The 22,024-nt window shown below is 40.0% G+C and overlaps 1 pseudogene; it reads left to right on the plus strand.

Annotated features, from left to right (window-relative positions):
- Positions 1-11,188: 11,188 nt before the first annotated feature.
- LOC112808644 (WD repeat-containing protein 31-like) lies at positions 11,189-12,423 on the plus strand (annotated as a pseudogene).
- The last annotated feature ends 9,601 nt before the right edge of the window (positions 12,424-22,024 follow it).

The raw sequence follows: 22,024 nt of genomic DNA on the forward strand, positions 1-22,024 counted from the left end.
ACAAAAAAAAAAAAAAAGCTGGGGGGCACCTGGGTGGTTCAGTAGGTTAAGCATCTGCCTTCAGCTCAGATCATGATCCCACAGTCCTGGGATCGAGCCCGTATCAGCCTCCCTGCTCAGCAGGAAGTCTGCTTCTCCCTCCCCCGGCTCTTGTGCGTGCTCTCTCTCTCTCTCTCAAATAAATAAAATCTTTAAAAAATAATAAAAATAAATTAAAAATAAATTTTTAAAAAGCTGGCTAAGCACATGCATTCATTACCTCTTCTTCCTGAGACCCCAATTAAAATGCTAATAAAGGAATTTTAAAAATGATACAAAACCCATATGTAATAGAAAATGGGAAGGAGACCACCAAAACATATATATTTTTTTAATTTACACACAAAGTGAGTGCAGCCTGACTAAACAAAATGAAAGAAACCATAATGTGGAGTAGGTGCAGAAGGAGGCTGCAGCCAATAGGAAGGTGAAATAAAGATCTCCATATAGAACAGAAGAACCCTTCCTTATCTCGGATACAGTCAGTAGGCATTTATCCCAGGCTAAAAATCAAGAGTTCTCATAATCTCTGGGGAGGAGTTGGGCAGCTATTTGAGCACTTATTTTTTTTTTAAAGATTTTATTTATTTATTTGACAGAGAGGGAACACAAGCAAGGGGAACTGCAGGCAGAGGGAGAAGCTGGCTCCCCGCAGAGCAGGGAGCCCGATGCGGGACTCCATCCCAGGACCCTGGGATCATGACGTGAGCCAAAGGCAGATGCTTGACCAACTGAGCCACCCAGGAGCCCCCATTTGAGCATTTAATGACTAAGAGTGAAGCAGTCTTTATTCTGGCACAATAGCTGGTTTTCTACCCACTCACCCTTCCTTGAGTGAAGTGCAAGTTGGCAAGACCCTCCCAAGTTCACAAGATTCCTAATCAGCATTCCAATTACTTCATCTTAAACATGAACAGACAACCAAGGATTAGATTAATAGATTTTTAAAAGAAGTCTCCAATTTAGGGGGAGGGGAGAAAGATAAACAAAATGTGACCATAGAGGAAATAAAGAAACTTCAGAGAACTTAAAAAATAAGAGTTAGTATGCTCATGGACTTTTAGTACACCTATGAAATAAGAATAATATACTCAGTATACTCAGATGAAGTAACAATCCAAGAATAAAAAGTAAGTCTTGAAATCATAAGAAATTGCCAAAATTAGGGGCGCCTGGGTGGTTCAGTCGGTTAAGCGTCTGCCTGTGGCTCAGGTCAAGATCCCAGGGTCCTGGAATGGAGCCCCGCATTGTTTCTCCCTCTGTCTCTCCCCACCTCCAGGTTGTGCACACTCTTTCTCTCTCAAAGACATAAATAAAATCTTTAAAAAAAATTGCCAAAATTATAAATTCACTAGAAGTTTTAAAAGATAAAGTGAATGAAATTTACAAGTAGAAGAAATATGGGGCACCTAGCTAGCTCAGTGAGAAGAGCACATGACTCTTGATCTCCCAGTCATGAGTTTGAGCCCCATGTTGGGTGTAGAGATTACATAAATAAATAAATAAACTTTAAAAAAAGAAGACATACTCAGAGGTGGAAATTGCGAGAGAAAATATAAGAGAAAGAATAAATCCAAGAGAACTAATATTACAAGAGAAAGAGAAAAAAAGGTAAAGAATGGAAAATTACTCAAAAATAATGGAAGAAAATTTCCCAGAGCTTGAAGTGTCTACTAGCACAGAGAAAAACGTAGAAAAAACAACCTTGTAAAATGTTAGAACTGCAAAAACAGAGATCTTAAATTTCCCAAAGAAAAGAAAATAAGTGACCCAAGAATCAAGCTGACATTGGAATTTTTACCAGCAACTCTAAATATAACAAGATAACAAAGAATTCCAAGTTTCTGAGGGAAATATTTCTTGAACCTCAAAACCTAAGAAAAAAATTACTTTTCAGAAAAGTTCCACTCCTAGCTGAAATATCATTAAGTAAAAGATCAGAACGGGGGCACCTGGGTGGCTCAGTTGGTTAAGCGATTGCTTTCAGCTCAGGTCATGATCCTGGAGTTCTGAGATCAAGTCCCACAATGGGCTTCCGGCTCAGCGGGGATCCTGCTTCCCCCTCTGACCCTCTCCCCTCTCATACTGTTTCTCACTCTCTTTCACTCTCTCTCAAATAAATAAATAAAACCTTAAAAAAGGCAGAATTAAAACATTTTTAGATCTGCAGGGATTCAAAAAGGATTTTAGATCAAGCAGGGGGAGTGGGAGAGGGAGAAGCAGGCTTCACATGGAGCAGGGAGCCCGATGCGGGGCTCAATACCAGGACCCGGGGATCATGACCTGAGCCAAAGGCAGACGCTTAACCGACTGAGCCACCCAGGCGCCCCTCCCACATACGCTTTTTTATTTTTTTTTAAGATTTTATTTATTTATTTGACAGAGAGGGACAGAGAGAGAGAGCACAAGAAGGGGGAGCAGCAGAGGGAGAGGGAGAAGCAGCCTCCCCACTGAGCAAGAGCCTGGCAGCCGATGGGGGGTGGGGGGCTCAATCCCAGTACCCTGAGATCATGATCTGAGCCAAAAGCAGATGTTTGACTGAGCTACACAGGCACCCCTCAAATACCATTTTTTAAATAGAGTTACTTGAAGATTTGCTCAAGCAAAATGAGTTAAAAAATAGGGTAGTTGACAATATCAGATCTAATTCAGGAGAACAGGGAAGATCTAATTCAGGGAAGTCCCAAGAGCTCTAGGCTAGATTGGAATGGAAAGATAGGAGCTCCGGGAGAGAAATCTGAAAAAGAGAGAATTCAACTGAATAACTAATTACTATGATAGAAAGCTTAGAAAGTGCTGTTTTCTGGTGTTCAACTTTTAGACCCAACATATTAATAAATTATGAATAATCTTGCTACCATTAAAGCATAGTTTGTAAATGTAATACCATTGTTAACAATATAAAGGTAAAAATGCAGTGGACAGTTTAAGATGTGGAGCACAGGGAGGAAAGGTAGAAGTAAAGGTAAAAGTACTCAAGAGATTATGTTTAGGGCGCCTGGGTGGCTCAGTCGTTACGCATCTGCCTTCGGCTCAGGTCATGATCCCGGGGTCCTGGGATCGAGCCCCGCATCGGGCTCCCTGCTCAGCAGGAAGCCTGCTTCTCCCTCTCTCACTCCCCCTGCTTGTGTTCCCTCTCTCGCTATCTCTCTCTCTCTCTGTCAAATAAATAAATAAAATCTTTAAAAAAAAAAGTGTAGGAAAAGTAACTAATGGAAGAGCAAGTAATTGTTAGTCTATACTGAGAGGGTAGGAAGACACAAGATACAGAGTTTATAAGTTAGCTAAATCATCATCAGTCTAGGTAGTTCATCAAGAAATGGTAGCAGAAGACTTAATAGTATTATAATGGCAATACTCCCCTATTTTTCTGCAGATTCTATGCAATCCTATTAAAATCTCAGCTGCCGGGCGCCTGGGTGGCTCAGTTGGTTAAGCGACTGCCTTCGGCTCGGGTCATGATCCTGGAGTCCCGGGATCGAGCCCCGCGTCGGGCTCCCTGCTCGGCGGGGAGTCTGCTTCTCCCTCTGACCCTCCCCCCCTCATGCGCGCGCTCTCTCTCTCTCTCTCTCTCTCTCTCTCTCTCTCTCATTCTCTCTCTCTCAGATGAATAAATAAAATCTTAAAAAAAATAAAATAAAATAAAATAAAATCTCAGCTGCCTTTTTTTTTTCAAAAATTGACAAGCTGCATCTCTCACATGGAAATGTAAGGGACGCAGGATAGCCAAAATAATCCTTAAAAAAAAAAAAGGAAAACATTCATTCTTCCTGATTTCAAAACTGACTACAAAGCTACAGTGATCTAGACAGTGTAGTACTGGAAAGTAATAGACATATATATCACTGGAAGGGACTTAAGTGTTCAGAAATAACCCATACATTTATGGACAATTTTCAACAAGAACATCAAGGTAATTGAATGGGAAAAGAATAGTCTTTCTAAAAAAGGGTGCTGTAATGATTGTATACCCAAATGCAAAAGAATGAAACTGGACCCCTACCTCACATTTACAAAAATTAATTCAAAATGGACCATAGACCTAAATATAAATGTTAAATCTATAATACTCTTAGAGAAAACATAGGTATAAATCTGTGTGACCTTGGATCAGGCAATAGTTTTTTAGCGATGAAACCAAACATACAAGTGACAAAAGAAAAAAAATAGGAAAATTGGACTTCACCAAAATGGAAAACTTTTATATTACTCAGCCTTAAAAAGAAAGGAAATCCTGACACATGTTACAACATGAGTGAATCTTGGAGATATGATGCCAAGTGAAATAACCCAATCACAGAAGGACTGTATATTGTATGATTCCATCTATATGAGATACCTAGAGTAGTCAAATTCATAGAGTCAGAAAGTAAAAGGGTGGTTGCCAGGGGCTTGGGGAAGGGAGAATACGGAGTTAGTGTTTAGGAATTAGAGTACTTCCCAAACCTCAGTTTGGGAAGATGAAGTTCTGGAGATGATGGTGGTGATGATTGCATATCAATATGAATGCACTTAATGTCATACAACTGTACATTTAAAAATGGTTAAAATGGTAACTTTTATGTTGTATATATTTTACCACAATAAAAAAAAATTATCTCTTGTGCTTCAAGTACACTCTTTTGGACTGAATTGTGTTCCTTCAAGTTTCCTCACCCTTTCCCAAACCTTCAACATACTTGGAGAGAGGCCTTCAAAAAGGTAATTAAATTTAAATGAGGTTGTAAGAGTGGAACCCTAATCCAATAGGACTGGTGTCCTTGTAAGAAGAGGAAGAGACACTTGAGGAATATGCACAGAGAAAAGGCCGCGTGAGGACACAACACGAAGATGGCCATCTACAAGCTGGCCAAACCTGCTGACACCTTGATCTTGGATACCCAGCCTCCAGAACTGTGAGAAACAAATTTTTGTTGTTTAAGCCATGATATTTTGTTAATGTATCCCTACCAGACTAATACAGATTCTGATACTGAGAAGTGAGATGTTGCTGCAACAAATATCTAAAAAATGTAGCTTTATGATTAGAGGCTGCAAGAGTTTTGAGGCCCATGTTAGAAAAAGCCTAGCATGCCTTGAAGAGAGACTGTTGGTACAAAAATGGATATCAAAGGTGATTCTGGTGAGCTCTGGGACAGAAATGAGCATGTTGCTGAAAACTGGAGGAAAGGTGACCCTTATCAAATGGCAAAGAAATTGGCCAAATTGTGTTCTCATATTTTGTGGAAAGTAGAATTTTTTTAAAAGATTTTATTTATTTGAGAGAGAGAGAGAGAACACGAGCAAAGTCAGGGACAGAGGGAGAGGGAGAAGCAGGCTCCCTGCTGAGCATGGAGCCTGATGCGGGGACTCAATCCCAGGATCCTGGATCGTGACCTGAGCTGAACGCAGACACTTAACTGAGTGAGCCACCCAAGCGCCCCTGGAAAGTAGAATTTAAAAATAATAAAGTTGAATATTTCTAAGCAAAGTGCTGAAGGTACAGCCTGATTTCTTCTTACTGCTTATAGTAAAATGCAGGAGAAGACAGATAAATTGAAGGAATTATTAAGCAAAAAGGAATGAGGACTTGAAGATTTAGAAAATTCTTAGCCTACCTATGGTATTATGATTTATATTTGGTCACTCAGATGACCAAAATATATTTCTCAAATATATTTGGTCTTTGTCCACTGTTCCTGGCTCACAGCTCTCAAAACCCTTGGAATTTCCTGAGCAATAAAAGCAATGGGAACATCTTTTGTCAAGATATTTGGTGACATGGGTGAAATAGATGTAACAAGCCCCTTTTCACAACTGGGCTTATGTTAGTAAAGTGACTTTTTGAAGCACCTAAGGATGGGGGCTGGTTGCCAGGGGAACCAAAAAGGAATAGAGGTTTGGAACTTTTGGTCCCGATCCCACCCCCAACTCTTGGGAAGGGAGAGGGGCAAGAGTTTAAATCAATTACCAATGGCCAGTGATTTAATCAATCTTGTCTATGTAATCAAGCCTCCATCAAAAACCCAAAAAGATGGGATTTGGAGAGCTTCTGGGATGGTGAACATGTGGAGGTATGGGTTAAGTGATGCACCTGGAGAGGGCATGGAAGCTCTGCATCCTTTCACCATACCTTACCCAATGCCTCTCTTCCATCTGGCTGTTCCTGAGTTATATCCTTTTATAATAAACCAGTAGGAAAGAAAGAACCACTAAGAAAGATGTGGCTCTGAGTTCTGTGAGCCACTCTAGGAAGTTAATCAATCCTAAGGAGGGGGTCATGGAACCTCTAATTTATAGCCAACTGGTCAGAAGTACAGGTAACAATCTGAACTTGCAGACAGCATCCTGAGTTGGAGGGGATCACTAGAACCTTCAGTTTGTAGCCAGTTGGCCAGGGACACAGGTAATAACATAGACTTGCATCTGGCATATGAAGGAGCAGGAAAGACAGTGGGGTGACAGCACTCCTGTGGGACTGAGACCTTACCTGTGGGATCTGGTACTATTTCTGCGTAGATACTGTCAGAATTGAGTTGAATTATAAGATACCCATCTGGTGTCTGGAGAACTGCTTCTTGGTAATGTGGGGAAATCCACTACCCTCCCACATGTTGGAATTGGGGGCAGTACCCAATTACTGTCCATATTACCAAAAAAGAAAAGGTAAATTCTACAAAGCACATCAAAGGTGTGGCTGGAAAATCATTTGATAAAGAGATCATAGGTGCTGTAGGGTCCAAGGGCAGGCTGCCCCAAGATGGGCCACTTCAGCATGAACATTATTTGAATTAAAAACCATTAAAACCCAGCAGATTCAGAAAAAGCTTTTTACATCCCCCCTCAACTGCCTCTGTACCAAGAAGAGAGCTATTAATAGAGATTCCCCTTTACCTAAGAAACTTATCTACATAATAAGATAACCTTGGTTTCTAAACATCTTTCATCTTCCTGCTAATGGTCTTTCTCCCCTTTGTATCCTCAGATACCCTCTCTTTAGCTCATACAAGCATCACGTTGCCTGACTGTCTTTGGAATTTCCATGTCTGTGTGGATTCCCTGTATATATGCTATTAAATTTGATTTTCTCTTGTTACTCTGCCCCCATCAATTTGATTCCTAGTCCAGCTAGAAGGGCCTTGAAGGTAGAGAAAATTCTTCCCCCTGGCAGTGTGACTCATGGATTTAATCAGCCATCTCAGAAGTATCCAGGAATAGAGATGGGATTATACCAGCAGAAACACTGCCAGCTTGCAAGAATAGGGAGAGAGTCACCAAAATAAAGGAGTCCTGTTGGACTTCTGGGATTCTACAGGATAAAAAAGTAGAGCTATCTGGCTGCCAGTCCTCATTATCCTTCAAGAAAAGGGAGGAATAGCACCAAAAACTATTCAGAGATGAGCAGAACTGTCACTCTTACCATGAGCCCAGAGGTTACAGGTCTGGGAAGGGTGGGGCAAGGCTGTATCCTCAGTTTTAGTGGGTCAAGCTGCTACCAACCAGTCCCTCAGGAACAAAGCTACTGCCCAGAACCAAGAGGATGATGCTGCCACCCCCGTAGCCCCAGAGGGCAAAGTATTGAGCCAGAAAATCTAATGGAATTTGCTTTGCTAAGTTTTGGACTTCCTTTGGATCCACCCCCCCCTTTTTCTTTCTGATTTCTCTCTTTTAAAATGGGAATGTCTATCCATGCCTGTCTCACCATGGTATCTTAGAAGCACAGAATTTCTCTGCTTCATAGGCTCACAGCTGGAAGAAGAATATACCTCAGGATCAATCATATTTCAAGTCTCGTCCATACCTGATTTAGATGATATTTAGTTGAGGCTTTGGACATAGAGTTGATTCTGGAACGGGTTAAGAATTTAGGATTGGGGTGAATGTATTTTGCACATGAGAAGGATATAAACTTTGGGTACCTAGAAGGCAGAGTATTTTGGACTGAACTGTGTTCTCCTAATATTTATATGTGGAAGCCTTAATTCACAATGTGGCTGTATCTGGCGACAGGGCCTTTTAAAAGGTGATAAAGGTTAAATGAGGTCATATCCAGTCTGTGGTATTTTGTTATGGCAGCCCTGGGAGACTAACTCAGACACTGTCAGGGAAGTGAAAAGACAGTGCATAGAATGGGAAAAAATTTTGCAAACCATATATTTGATATTATATTTAGAATATATAAATAACTCAAAATTCAACAATAAAAAGGACAACCCCATTTTAAAAAACGGGTACAAAATGTGAATAGATATTTCTCCAAACAAGATATACAAATAGCCAAAAAGAAAACTTCCTAAAATTGTGCACACCACCCCTGTTTATATCCCATGGCAAAATCTCACTACATGGTCATTCTTTGCTCAAGGGCAAAGCTTTTACTATGGATGGTCATGGACCCATCAAAATTAAGTTCTATTACTAAAATAAAGAGAAAATAGCTAATGAGTGACAACTATCAATTGCTGCCACACATCTTTACCTAGAAAGCAGCACAGAGATTCAAGGAGATGAAAATATGACAGGCTAAGGACATGAAGATAGAAAAGACAGTTTCCTAATTTAAATTTACTTAGAGTCCCAGAAGGAGAATCAAGAGAATGGAAATGAGCTTATAGCCATATAATGAGTGCTATTGTTCCATATTGATAAAAAACATAAATCCACACATCAGAAGTCACTAAGAAGACTAAGTAAAAAGAAATCCAACCTGGAAAATTCCAGTGAAACTGACAAAATAAAAGAATTTTTTTTTTTTTTTTACAACATACCTTAAAATCAGTTGCATTAAATCCTAAAGACTGGGCACCTGGGTGGCTCAGTTGGTTAAGCAACTGCCTTTGGCTCAGGTCATGATCCTGGAGTCCTGGGATCGAGTCCCACATCGGGCTCCCTGCTCAGCAGGGAGTCTGCTTCTCCCTGTGACCCTCTTCCCTCTCGTGCTCTCTATCTCTCATTCTCTCTCTCTCAAATAAATAAATAAAATCTTTAAAAATAAATAAATAAATAAATCCTAAAGACTGCTATAACATAGTGCCACAAACTGGGTGGATTAATATAACAGAAATTTATTGTCTCATGGTTCTGGAGTCTAGAAGTCCAAAAGCCAGGTGTCAGCAGGGTCACGCTTCCTCTGAACTGGTAGGAGAAAATCCTTCCTTGCCTCTTCCTTGTTTCTGATGATTTGCTAGCAATCCTTGTCATTGCTTGGCTCACAACTGCAAAACCTCAATCTCCGCCTCCATCAGCATCTGTTATATCTTCATATACCTATGTCTCTGTGTCTCTTTTCTTCTCCTAAAAGGACACCAGTCATATTAGATCAATGGGCCACCCTTCTCCAATATGACCTTAACTAATTATATGTGCAATTACTCTATTTCAAAATAAGGTCACATTCTTTTTTTTTTTTTTTAAAGATTTTATCTACTTATTTGAGAGAGAGATAGAATGAGAGAGAGCACGAGAGGGAAGAGGGTCAGAGGGAGAAGCAGACTCCCCGCTGAGCAGGGAGCCCGATACGGGACTCGATCCCGGGACTCCAGGATCATGACCTGAGCCGAAGGCAGTTGCTTAACCAACTGAGCCACCCAGGCGCCCTCTTTTTTTTTTTTTTTAAGGTTTTATTTATTTATTTGACAGAGAGAGAGCGAGAGAAGGAACACAAGCGGGGGGAGTGGGGAGAGGAAGAAGCAGGCTTCCCGCGGAGCAGGGAGCCCGATGTGGGGCTCAATCCCAGGATCTTGGGATCATGACCTGAGCTGAAGGCAGATGCTTAACGACTGAGCCACACAGGTGCCTCATAAGGTCACATTCTTAGGTACTGGGGCTTAGGGCTTTAACATATCTTTTTGAGTGATACAATTCAACCCATAACATTGGGCCAGGAAAAAAAAATCAGCTTACTTACAAAGGCACAGTAATTGGACTGACAGCAGACTTGTTAACACAAAAGGGAAGCCAGAAGACAGAATAATATCTTCAAGTACTTAGAGAAAATAACTGTCATCTTGGAATTATGTACCCAGTAACACTATTTTATAAGACCAAGGACAAAATAAAGACATTTCACATAAACAAAAGCACAGAGTTTATTACCAATTGATCTTTGCCAAAGGAAAATATAAATGACACTTCAGAAAAAAAAAATCCTAGAAAAATTTCTGAAAGACAGGAATATGGTAATCAAAGAAATTAGTGAACATGTGGAGATATCTAAATACACATACTTTATAACTTTCCAAAACTGATTGAAGAAGAGATAGTAAGCCTGAATATTTTTATAACAGATTGGTAGTAAAAACTCTCTCATTAAAAAAAAAAAGTCCAGAAGTTTATACATATCAGTTCTACAAAATATTTAAGGAACAAATAATTTTAAACTTATTTTTAACTCTTCCAGAAAATTTATAAAAAATAGAGTTAGAAAATGCCCCAGTCCAACTCATTTACTGAAGTTAATAAAATATTAATACCAAAACCAGACAAGAACATTAAATTATAAAACAATACTCATGGAAGAAAGTTACAAAAATAATAAGTAGCAAACCAAGTACAACAATATATTTAAAAGATAGTGTGTTATAACAAGGTTGGGTTTACCCAGGCATACAAATGTAATTTAATACTAGAAAATCAATGTAATTTACCACATTAAGGTATTAAAGAAAAAAAGTATATCAATAGATACACAAAAAATATTTGATAAAATCCAAAATTCTAGCAAGACAGGTCCTGTCCTAGCGATGCACCTCACTGCTAGGGGCAGAGGCACAGGAGGCTTGGAGTGTGGTAGCTGTGGATGCCCTCCACTCTTCGCCCCACCGGCCTCAGCTCCATGCCCGGCCAGCCTGCTGTAATCACAGAGATTAGCAAGTGGCTGCCTGAACTATTTTCCAAAGGATAAACATTACAAGGCATTGAATACAGAAGTTCACCAAGAAAATCCTATTTTTTAAAAAAGGTTTTCTTATTTTTAAGTAATCTCTACACCCAGACTCACAATCCTGAGATCAAGAGTCGCATGCTCTCCCAAATGAGCCAGCCAGACACCCCAAGAAAATCAATCCCATTGGTCTGAGGGGACACAACTTCCAACAGCCACAGGGATGCTGCTCCTCAGGTACCACCTGAAAAGCTTTCTCAGAAGGTTTTGTGTAGATTCTGTGCAGTGATGAGGAAACTGCAAAGCAAACTCAGACATAGCATTTTTAAATACAGCAGGCCCAGTAGAATTACAGAAGAGAGGATTTGAACTAAAGCTTGTCAGGAGTATAGCCCAGCCCCCGTGGACACTGTCTCTGTTGTTTCTGCTCTGAACTCAGACCTGTGTATCTCCACAGGAAAAGATAAGACAGGAAAACTGGAAATGTGGTGAAAGGTTCAGAGGACAGGAATGAGAAATCAGTAAGGTAGCCTGTATTCACAAATCAAGCCAGTTCTTCAGTGTCTGTCCTGGAAGGACGATCATCATGTGGCACTTGCATGGTCCCTCACAACCAAGGCCGAAGTTCCTTGGCCACGCCCTGGTGGTCACTGCATTGGCTGTGAGTCTGGACGTGTCACAGCTGTGCCCTGGCTCTCAGGACAACACTCTGCCTCGTGGGATGTTGGGACCCATGTACAGAGAGAGCCTCTGTCTCTAGGAACCTGGTCACTTACCAGTTGCTGGGTCCCCCAAGAACCACATACACTACAGACATCTGAAGATAAAACCATCAGATTATGGGGCAGTCGGGGCTGCAGGTACCTCATACATTTCCTGCAAAGCAGCATGTTCAGACTTACTGCGAGGTCAATGAGGACAGACACAAGTCTGTCTCCTGCAGCAATGGCAGGGGAAGGCTGTGAAGCCACATAGTGCAACCTAAGGCAGACACGGAACAGAATATGAGAATATAAGGGCATTTCCAGACTATTGCATCTTGTGTCTTTCTACCAAGCACACTGGCCTCAATGCCTATAATTGCTACTTTATCACATGACTACAAAATGACATTTTGGGGGACACCTGGGTGGCTCAGTCCTTAAGCATCTGCCTTTGGCTCAAGTCATGATCCCAGAGTACTGGGATCGAGCCCCGCATCGGGCTCTGTGATCTGAGGGAAGCCTGCTTCTCCCTCCCCCACTCCCCCTGCTTGTGTTCCTGCTCTCACTGTCTCTCTCTCTCTTCAAATAAATAAAATCTTTAAAAAACAAAAACCAAAACAAAAAAACAAAGTGACATTTTGGAACCAGTATACTGGAGCCTGCCCGTTCACCTTGTCCCTGGATAGATTAGGATCTTTGACTTCCCTGGCTGTTGGCGACACTGTCTCCTTACAGTATGCAAGTTTCAGCAGAAGAATTCACCTGCTCAGAGGGGACCACGGTGGAGGGCTGGAACTACGGGAAGTGGCAGCTTTCTGAGGCCAAGTCATTTCACTGGACAATATCAAACCATGGCCAGTCAAAAATGAAAACAAAAACAAAAACAAAACTTCTTAGCAAAACAATTATGGAGGAGAAATTTAATCTAATGGAAAGCTATTTTTGGGGTGCCTGAGCGGCTCAGTTAGTTAAACATCCAACTCATCAGGTTGTGAGTTCAAGCCCCACGCTGGGTTCCACTTAGAAAAAAAAACAACTGTTTTTAAAAATGCTTATAGTAAAAAATAATAATTAAAAGTAAATAAAAATGTTTATAGCAAACATTACCTTTAGTGGAAAACCATTAAAATCATTCTCTTTAAAATAAGGAATAAAACAAAGCCACTATTGTCTCTTCCATTCAACATCATATCATTGTCCTAACTAGCATAATAACACAAGAACAGAAATTTATAAGGATCAAAGAGGAAGAGACAAAAATATTATTAAATGATGATTGTCACCTTTAGAGTTTTTTACATAAAAGAATTGATAGACTAACCACTAGACTTAATAAAATAATTTAGTAATGTATCTAGATAGAAAATAAATATACAAAAATCAAGCATATGCTATATCCTGGATAAGAAATGTAATTTTTTTCCTTTTATTTTTTTAGAAAATGTAACTTTAAAAAAGATAACCAGAGAAAAAGATATACACATGACCCATAAAAATATGACAAAAGATTCAACTCCACTTATGATAAAAAAAGTAAATTAAAATACAATGAAATATCATCTCTCATTATTAGATTGGCAAAAATTCAAGTTTGACAACACTGTTGGTGAGGCAGTAAAGAAAAAGTCACTCTCATGCATTGCCAGAGAGAATATAGAATAGTGCAACCCCTCTAAAGGATTATTAGGCATTATCTAACAAAAATACATATACATGTACCCTTTGATTCAGCTATCCATTTCCTAGGTATTTACCCTAAACAGGCACTTCCACAAACATTAAACAACATATATATGAGGTAATTCATTCAGGCATTTTGTAGTAGTAAAATATTGCATATACAGTTGGATAAACTATGCTTAACACATACAATAAAGAAATGGAATTGTAAAAAAGAATGATTTCTACATACTGATATAGAGTGATTTATAGGTATATTGTTAAGTGCAAAAGAGTATATAATATGCTACTTTTTGTATAAGAAACTGTAAATATTTGCTTATTTTCTCAAAAAAAAAAAACCCAAAAACAGAAAAACAAAGAAGAAGGGCACCTGAGTGGCTCTGTTGGTTCAGCATCCAACTCTTGATTTCAGGTCAGGTCGTGATCTTGGGGTTGTGAGATAGAGCCCTACCTCGGGCTCTGTGCTGGGTGTGGAGCTGCTTAAGATTCTCTCTCTCTCTCTCTCTCTCTCTCTCTCTCTCTCTCGCCTTCTGCCCCTCCCCCATCTCTAAAAAAAAAGAAACAAAGAAGAATAAATCAAATCCTAATTAATAGTTACTGTATAAATCTGCTAGGGCTATCACAAAATACCACAGCCTGGGTGGCATAAACAACAGAAATGTATATTCTCACAGTTCTAGAGGTTAAAAGTTCAAGATCAAGGTCAGAAAATTTGGTCTCTGTTGATACATCAACTCTGTTGGCATCTCTTCCTGGTTTGCAAATGGCTGCTTCCTCTCTGTGTCCTCACATGGCCTTTTCCCTCTGCATGTGCATAGGGAGAAAGAGGGTGCTCTGATGTCTCATTTTCTTCGTATAAGAACCCCAGTCTTATCTGATAAGGGCCTCACCCTTATGCTCTCATTTACCTTTTATTACCTCTTTAAAAGCCCTATCTCGGGGCGCTTGGGTGGCTCAGTCGTTAAGCGTCTGCCTTCGGCTTCAGTCACGATCCCAGGGTCCTGGGATGGAGCCCCACATCGGGCTCCCTGCTCCGCGGGAAGCCTGCTTCTCCCTCTCCCTCTCCGCCTGCTTGTGTTCCCTCTCTCTCTGTGTCTCTCTCTGTCAAGTAAATAAATAAAATCTTTAAAACAAAATAAAATCCCTATCTCCTAAAGCAGTAACATTGGGGGTTAGATCTTCAACACACAAATTTTGGGGGAACACAATTCGGTCCATAACAGTTAACCTCTAGGGAGTAAATGGAATGGATAGGGATTCTTTTTTTTTTCCAAATATTTTTTATTTTATTTATTTGAGAGAGAGAATGAGAGAGAACATGAGAGGGGGGAGGGTCAGAGGGAGAAGCAGACTCCCCGCTGAGCGGGGAGCCCGATGCGGGACTCGATCCCAGGACTCCAGGATCAGGACCTGAGCCGAAAGCAGTCGCTTAACCAACTGAGCCACCCAGGCACCCGGAATGGATAGGGATTCTAATGAGATTTCTCCAAGCAGACCTTTTTGTAAAGTTTAAAATTTTCTTTGTAAAGTTTAAATTTTTAATCACATAAATGGTTTATTTATTTTTAAGAAATTAATGCAAAAATAATGAAATGGAGCCTGGGTGGCGCAGTCGGTTAAGCGTCTGCCTTCGGCTCAAGTCATGATCCCAGGGTCCCGGGATCAAGTGCAGCCTTGGGCTTCTTGCTCAGCAGCTGCTTCTCCCCCTGCCTGCCACGTCCCTTGCTTGTGCGCGCTCTCTCTCTGATAAATAAATAAATAAATAAATAAATAAATAAATAAATAAATAAATAAATAAATAAAAGAACGCAAGCAGGGGGCGCAGCAGGCAGAGGGAGAGGGAGAAACAGGCTCCCAGCTGAACAAGGAGCCCAACGCGGGACTGGATCCCAGGACCCCAGGATCATGACCTGAGCCGAAGGCAGACACTGAACAAAACGAGCCACCCAGGCACCCCTAAATAAATAAAATCTTAAAAAAAAACACAAAAATAATGAAGCAAATTAACTTGATCATATCAAATTGGTACATAACCACACTGACGAAAATTTCACTTATTTTTGAACATAGTATTCTGACTATAATCCTTAATAATACATCGTCTAATAACTACAAAGAAATTTTGAAAGTTACTTAGATTTGTTGTTGGTGGCATCAATGGAATAGTAATTCTGGAACTATTTTGTCTTTGTTGTAGGATAAAGCAAACCAGTAAATATACTGAGGTTATTATGAGAAATAGTGCTTTATACTGTTGGATTGCAGGAACAGCAATCAGAGTCATTATTTTCTTGTGCCAGTTTCCCAAGCCCCAGTCAGGATGATACAAGAGCTAGGTGATACCCACACATAATGTGTGTTGAGTTACGGGAGAGCAATCCTAAGCTTAGGGAGCCCCAGTTTTTTTAACATGCCTGACTTTTGCCTTAGAGAGATATTACCTTTATTACACTGGGTAAGAACAAACAAGCCTGTCTTGATGGGAGACTTTAGCTTCCAAAGCTGTTCACTATCCAAATACCTTTGGAAAGGTAATCCAAAGCAAAAGGACAGTTAGTGCTTCTGCTCACAAGCCATGAAGAAATGTGAGACCATGGAGAACTATCCCCAGTAGCCAGTGTGTAGAACATTCTACAAAACAATTGTTCCGGAGGGACGCTTGGCTGACTCAGCCAGTGGAGCAGGCAACTCTTGATCTCAAGGTTGTAAATTTGAGCCCCACATTTGGCGTAGAGATTACTTAAAAATAAAATCTTTAAACAATAAGGACAACAAAACAAACAATTGTCCTGGAATCATTAAAATGTCAATGTCCTAGCAAATGCTGTCAGAGTCCAGCTCAGATTTCCTCAACTTTCCCACTTTAATCTGCTCCCCACCCCCAGGGTTTTCATTTCCTTGCCTGAGGGCTAAGCAGACCAGTGGGGAATTAGCTTCCCCAGGAGCCGCCCTCAACCAATGACTCAACAAGTTAGCATGTAAGTGTTCCGGTTCCCGTGCCCTCTGAGTGTGAAAACTGTGACGTACAGGTTTGACATGAATTCTCCAAGTTTCCCAACAGTATGGAGCAGTTTTCTTCAGTGATAACTGGCTTAATAACACACCCATTATTGTCTGCTTTCTTTCTCTGTCTCACTTCCCCATTGCTCTGCTGGTGTTTCTTGAGATCACCTCCCAAGTAAGCTACTTGCACTTGAATCCTTGTCTCGGAGTCTGCTTCTGGGAGAACCCAAAATAAGACACGTCCAAGTGGAAATGTCAGATATGCAATTAAATATGAATGTCGAATTCAGGTGAGAGGTTCGGGCAATATGTGGGTCATCAGCAAAGGGATGGTTCTTTGTTCTGGTTATCTATTGCAACAAGAGAGATTAACCTAAAATTTAGTGTCTGAAACAGCGGTTTTGTTTGTTTGTTTGTTTGTTTTGTTTTTTAGCCCACAATTTTGTGGATGGGAAATTTGAGCCTGTCTCAGCTGGTCAATTATTCTCTTTCACATGGCATCACCTGAGGTCACTCACTGCATGGTATTCAGCTGCCAGATGAACTTTAATCCACCACAGCATGTAAAACTGAGCCAAGATGAGAACACCAAAGGCATGAGGAGAGGCAACTCCATCCTTGCAGCTACTCAACCCAAAGTCTGGAGTCCTCCTTAATTCCTCTCTCTTATCCCTCACATTCAATCTACTTTCAGAGTATGTCCAGAATCCAGCCACATTCATCACCCCATTATTACCACCGTGACCCAACCCACTGTGGTTTCTCATCTGGATTATTTCCATAGTTCCCTAACTGGTCTCTGTGCTTTCCTTCCCTCTCCCCACCATCCTTTTATTTTATTTTTTTAAAAGATTTTATTTATTTATTTATTTGAGAGAGAGAATGAAATAGAGAGAGAGAGCATGAGGGGGGGAGGATCCGAGGGAGAGGCAGACTCACTGCTGAGCAGGGAGCCCGATGCGGGACTCGACCCCGGGACTCCAGGATCATGACCTGAGCCGAAGGCAGTCGCCCAACCAACTGAGCCACCCAGGCGCCCCCGCACCATCCTTTTAAAAGCTAGATCACATTATATCACCTTTGTGCTCAGAATACTCTTTGGTCCTCTCTGACTCTTTGACTTCAATCTGCTACTCTCCTTCTAGTTCATTCTGCCCCAGTTGCACTGAGTTCCTTGCTATTTCTCAACAATGCCAAGCATGCTCTTGGCTCAAGACTTGCTCCTTCTGATGGACACATCTTCTGCCACATAGCTTCAAGCCTTGTTTCCTCACTTCCTTCGGGTCTCAGATGTCACCATCCCTGAAGCCTTCCCAACTCCCTATACAGAACAGCCAGCTCTCTACCCTCAGGGGCAAAAAAGCCCAGCAAACAAAGAACAGCCATCTTTCTATGTACTCCCTATCCCCCTTACCCTCTTACTGTTTCATTTTTCTCCATCTGACATACTATGTGTGTGTGTGTGTGTTTGTGTGTGTGTAGTATATGTATTATGCTTGTTTATTTTCATTTTTTAAGATTTTTATTTTATTTATTTGAGAGAGAGTGAGTGAGCATAAGCAGGGGGAGCAACAGAGGGAGACTCCCCACTGAGAAGGGAGCCCAAAGCAGGGCTTGATCCCAGGACCCTGAGATCATGACCTGAGCTGAAGGCAGATGCTTAAGTGACTGAGCCACCCAGGTACCCCTTGTTTGTTTATTTTCTATCTCCTCCTCTGAAATGTAAGTTCTGTGAGGGAAGGAACTTTCTTTTATTCCCTATTTTACCCCTAGTGCTTGGAACATAGCTGGTGCTTAGAAAAAAAATTGCTTAATGAATAAATGAATGACCAAATAATACTAGACATTTGGGTTGCTTCAAGCTTTGTGTGTACCAAGTTTTATGCATATTACTTCCATATTTTATGATTAATTCCTTTGTATATATTTCCAAAGTGAGACTATTAAAAAAACAGTTTTTGGCTTTTAATAAAAGTTATCAAATTGCTTTCCAAAATAATTAATACAATTAGGTAGAGGGTACTAGTTATAAGAGGCTGCTGCTAGGCATTATACTTTAAAACTTTTCCACAAATTTTATAGGAAAGACTAGGAGATTTGATTATTTTCCATATTTTTTTAAAGTTTATTTATTTATTTGTTTTTTAGTAATTCCTACATCCAATGTGAGGCTCAAACCCACGACCTCGAGATCAAGAGTCACATGCTTTACTAACTGAACCAGCCAGACTGGTTATATTTATTTATAACCATCAATAGTGAGTTTAAATAAATAAATATAATATAAATAAAAATAGTACTTAAAAAAATTAAAACCTCATCCACAGATTTTCTCAGGTTTATTCACCTTTGTAGCTCTGACCTACCCTTGGCTAACTATAATTAAAGGTGAACTTAATAACCTATTCTAAACACTGCTTCCTATTTTCCTCCATTAAGTGTCATACTGGCCCCCAAGTGCAGGATTCTAAGTCCTACTCATTAGATTTTATCTTAGTTACAGAATCTAGAGGGAGAGGCAGTTTATCTGCCTTCATGATTATGCCTTTAAAAAAAAGTACCATGCCCCTCCCCACAATGTCTTCTGCACCCTGTAATTTATGAATGTATACATATGGATTTTATGTCTCTGCTTGAGTAACTTCATACCATTATATTTTCATAGAATGAGAGTAGTTATATACAGTCATATATATATATGAATGTTCCAAAGTCTCAGCAAGGGATATGCCTGGCTTTGATTATTGATGAGAAAAGCAGTTAATGTAACATTAAAATTGCTATGATACCCTATCCAACATAACTCAGTTGCTAGTTCACTTTTTTCAGATACCACCTTGTCTCATGAGCCACCTACTCCCAAATGTTATTCTAAATTACCATTTGCAATCACTTCCTCCTAATGCCCACTCCCAACTGCCTTTCTAAATCAACGTTTCACAGTTCCTACTTTGTTGCTATTCTTTGCCATTTTTTTTTTTAAGATTTTATTTTTTTTAAGTAATCTCTACACCTAACGTGGGGCTTGAACTTACAACCTCGAATTCAACGCCACCGCTCCAGTTGTCATTTTAACCTAACAGCTAGTTTTCTTTGTCAACCACCATTCCTAATAGGCCAACCTTTCAAACTACAAGGATTTCAAGAAGAATTTTGGTTAAAAGAAATGTTCCTTCATTTCTGGTTATAAATATCTTGCTTTTTATTTTAATCTGTGGATAGCTTCCTGACTGTATTCGATTGTGCTACATAAGAAACCAATGCCCACACTAATCAGCAAAATGAGAGAAGAAATCAACACCAGAAAGAATGTGACTCTGGAGACAAAGACTAAATTAAGATTAAATCACTGGAGGTGTAGGTGTGATATATGAAGAAGACATTTCTCAGTGCTCATTGAGAGACCCAAGTTCCCATTTTTCCACTTTGCCATCTTTAGCTCATGGTTGCTAGTCTCAAGATCCCCTCCGGGTCCAAGATAGACACAAGTCCTTTCATTATCATATCCAATAGTAAAAAGGTAGAAGAAAAGAAGGACACATCCTCCCATATTAAGGAGCTTTCCAGAAATTCCATACAACACTCCTACTTACATCTTATTGGCAGGGAATTATTTGCCTGTTCAGATCTAGATATAAGGAAAGTTAAGAAATAGAAGTGTTTTATCTGAGTGGCTAAAATTTGGAATTCTGTTCATGAGAAAGGAGACAATAGATTTGGTAGGCAACTAGCAATCTCTGCCAGAAGGACAATTTAATCAGGAAGCAAAAAGACTAACCTGTATATGTCAAGAGATTTTGAACACAGCATAGCCATAATATATAACAATTTATACTAATAATAGGTGTTAATGATGCAGATCCAGAGACATCAAGAAAATGTTAAATTATGTGTACCAATCTTCTGTAAAGAAAGCAAAGTTGTGTATGATACATTTTCTGTAGATGTCTATCCAAAAGATCAAATATTAGAAATTGGGGCATATAGGTAAAAACTAGTAACCTATGTAGTTCACATTGTGCTTACAATGTGCTAACATTTTTTTTCTTTTTTCTTTTTTTTAAGTAGGCTCTATGCCCAACATGGGGCTTGAACTCACGACCCCAAGATCAAGAGCCACACGCTCTGCCAACTGAGCCAGCCAGGAACCCCTAATGTGCTAATATCTTTAAAAAAAAGATTGATCAGAAACTTTCACTCAGAATCTGCTCAAATTCAACTTTTCAAAGCAGCTATATTTAATCCTTCCAGGAATAATTTCTAAGAAAAAATGGAAAAGATGGGAAAATCTGGTTTTGCCCCAAACGAGGTCAACTTAACATAGCAGCAATATGAAAATTAATTTAATAAAAAAATAAATTTAGTTTAACCACTTTATTTAGACTGATTTGAACATTTCTCTCAAAGGCCAATAATTCAGTACAGTTTGTAGAACAGATAGCATATTCCTTAGTGAATCCTTGTGCTTATTAATGAAAAAAGCCTTTTGGCTTTTTTAAAAAAGATTATTTATTTATTTGAGGGAGAGAGAGAGCACGCACACAATTGGGTGGAGGGGCAGAGGGAGAGAATCTTCAAGCAGACTCCCTGCCAAGCACCGAGTCCAATGTGGAGCTCTGTCTATATCATAACTGGTGAGATCACAACCTGAGCCAAAACCAAGAGCTGGACACTCAACCGGCCTAGCCACGCAGGTGCCCCAACTCTTTGGCTTTATAAACAGTAAATGCAAACATAATTTCAGGAGCTCAGGAGTAGAAACCCAATTGACTTGGATTGTGCTAGTACCTACGTAATAAGTTTGACTACATTGCTTTAATTCTAATGGCTGAATAACCCGCTCAACAGTTAAAAGTAATATTTATGAAGAAAACAAAGTCACTCTGAAAATTTTATAAGGTTAAAGAAAAATTCTTTTCTCTTCTCTTTGGTTCCCAGACTGTATCCAATTCATCAGCAAATCTTTGAGTTATACCTTAGGAAGGAATATTTCTGTCCAATTCTTCCATTTCCAGCTCAGGTCACTATCATCTCTCATCCAGATTATTGAAATAGACTTCTAACTAGTTTCCTTATATAACATCATCGCCCCCTTTAGTTTGAACATAGCAGCTAGTAAGATCCTTTTAAAACTTACGTAGGTAACATCACTCTTCTGCTCAAAATCCTTCAGTGGCTTTCCTTCTTACGAGGAATAAATAGAACTACCATATGATACAGCAATTCCCATTTCTGGGTATTTATCAAAAGGAAGCGATAATACTAACTTGAAAAGATATATATGCACCCCTGTGCTCACTGCAGTATTATTTCCTCCAGCCAAGATATGGAATCAACCAGGGGTTACTGACAGCTTCTGTGGCCTCCCCATGTGCCCAGAGGGCAGCAGGCCTGACCTCTATGCCAGTCACCTATAATTTGGTCCTATTGGAGGCAGTTGTAAATAAATGCCTCATGGCTTTTGCTCTCCAGTCTTTAAAAAAAAAAAAAAAAAAAGAATCCAGGGGCGCGTGGGTAGCTCAGTTGGTTAAGTGTCTGCCTTCGGCTCAGGTCATGATCCCAGGGTCCTGGGTTCGAGCCCCATGTCAAGCTCCCTGCTCGGCGGGGAGCCTGCTTCTCCCTCTCCCTCTGCCTGCCGCTCCCCCTGCTTGTGCTCGCTCTCTGTCTCTCTGTCAAATAAAATCTTTAAAAAAAGAAAGAATCCAAATGAAAATAAGTGAAGCTGTGCAGTTCA

This window comes from Callorhinus ursinus, unplaced genomic scaffold (genome assembly GCF_003265705.2).
Source record: "Callorhinus ursinus isolate GAN/ISIS: 27379988/994484 unplaced genomic scaffold, GSC_fseal_2.0 scaffold74, whole genome shotgun sequence".
In the NCBI taxonomy this organism is placed as follows: domain Eukaryota; kingdom Metazoa; phylum Chordata; class Mammalia; order Carnivora; family Otariidae; genus Callorhinus; species Callorhinus ursinus.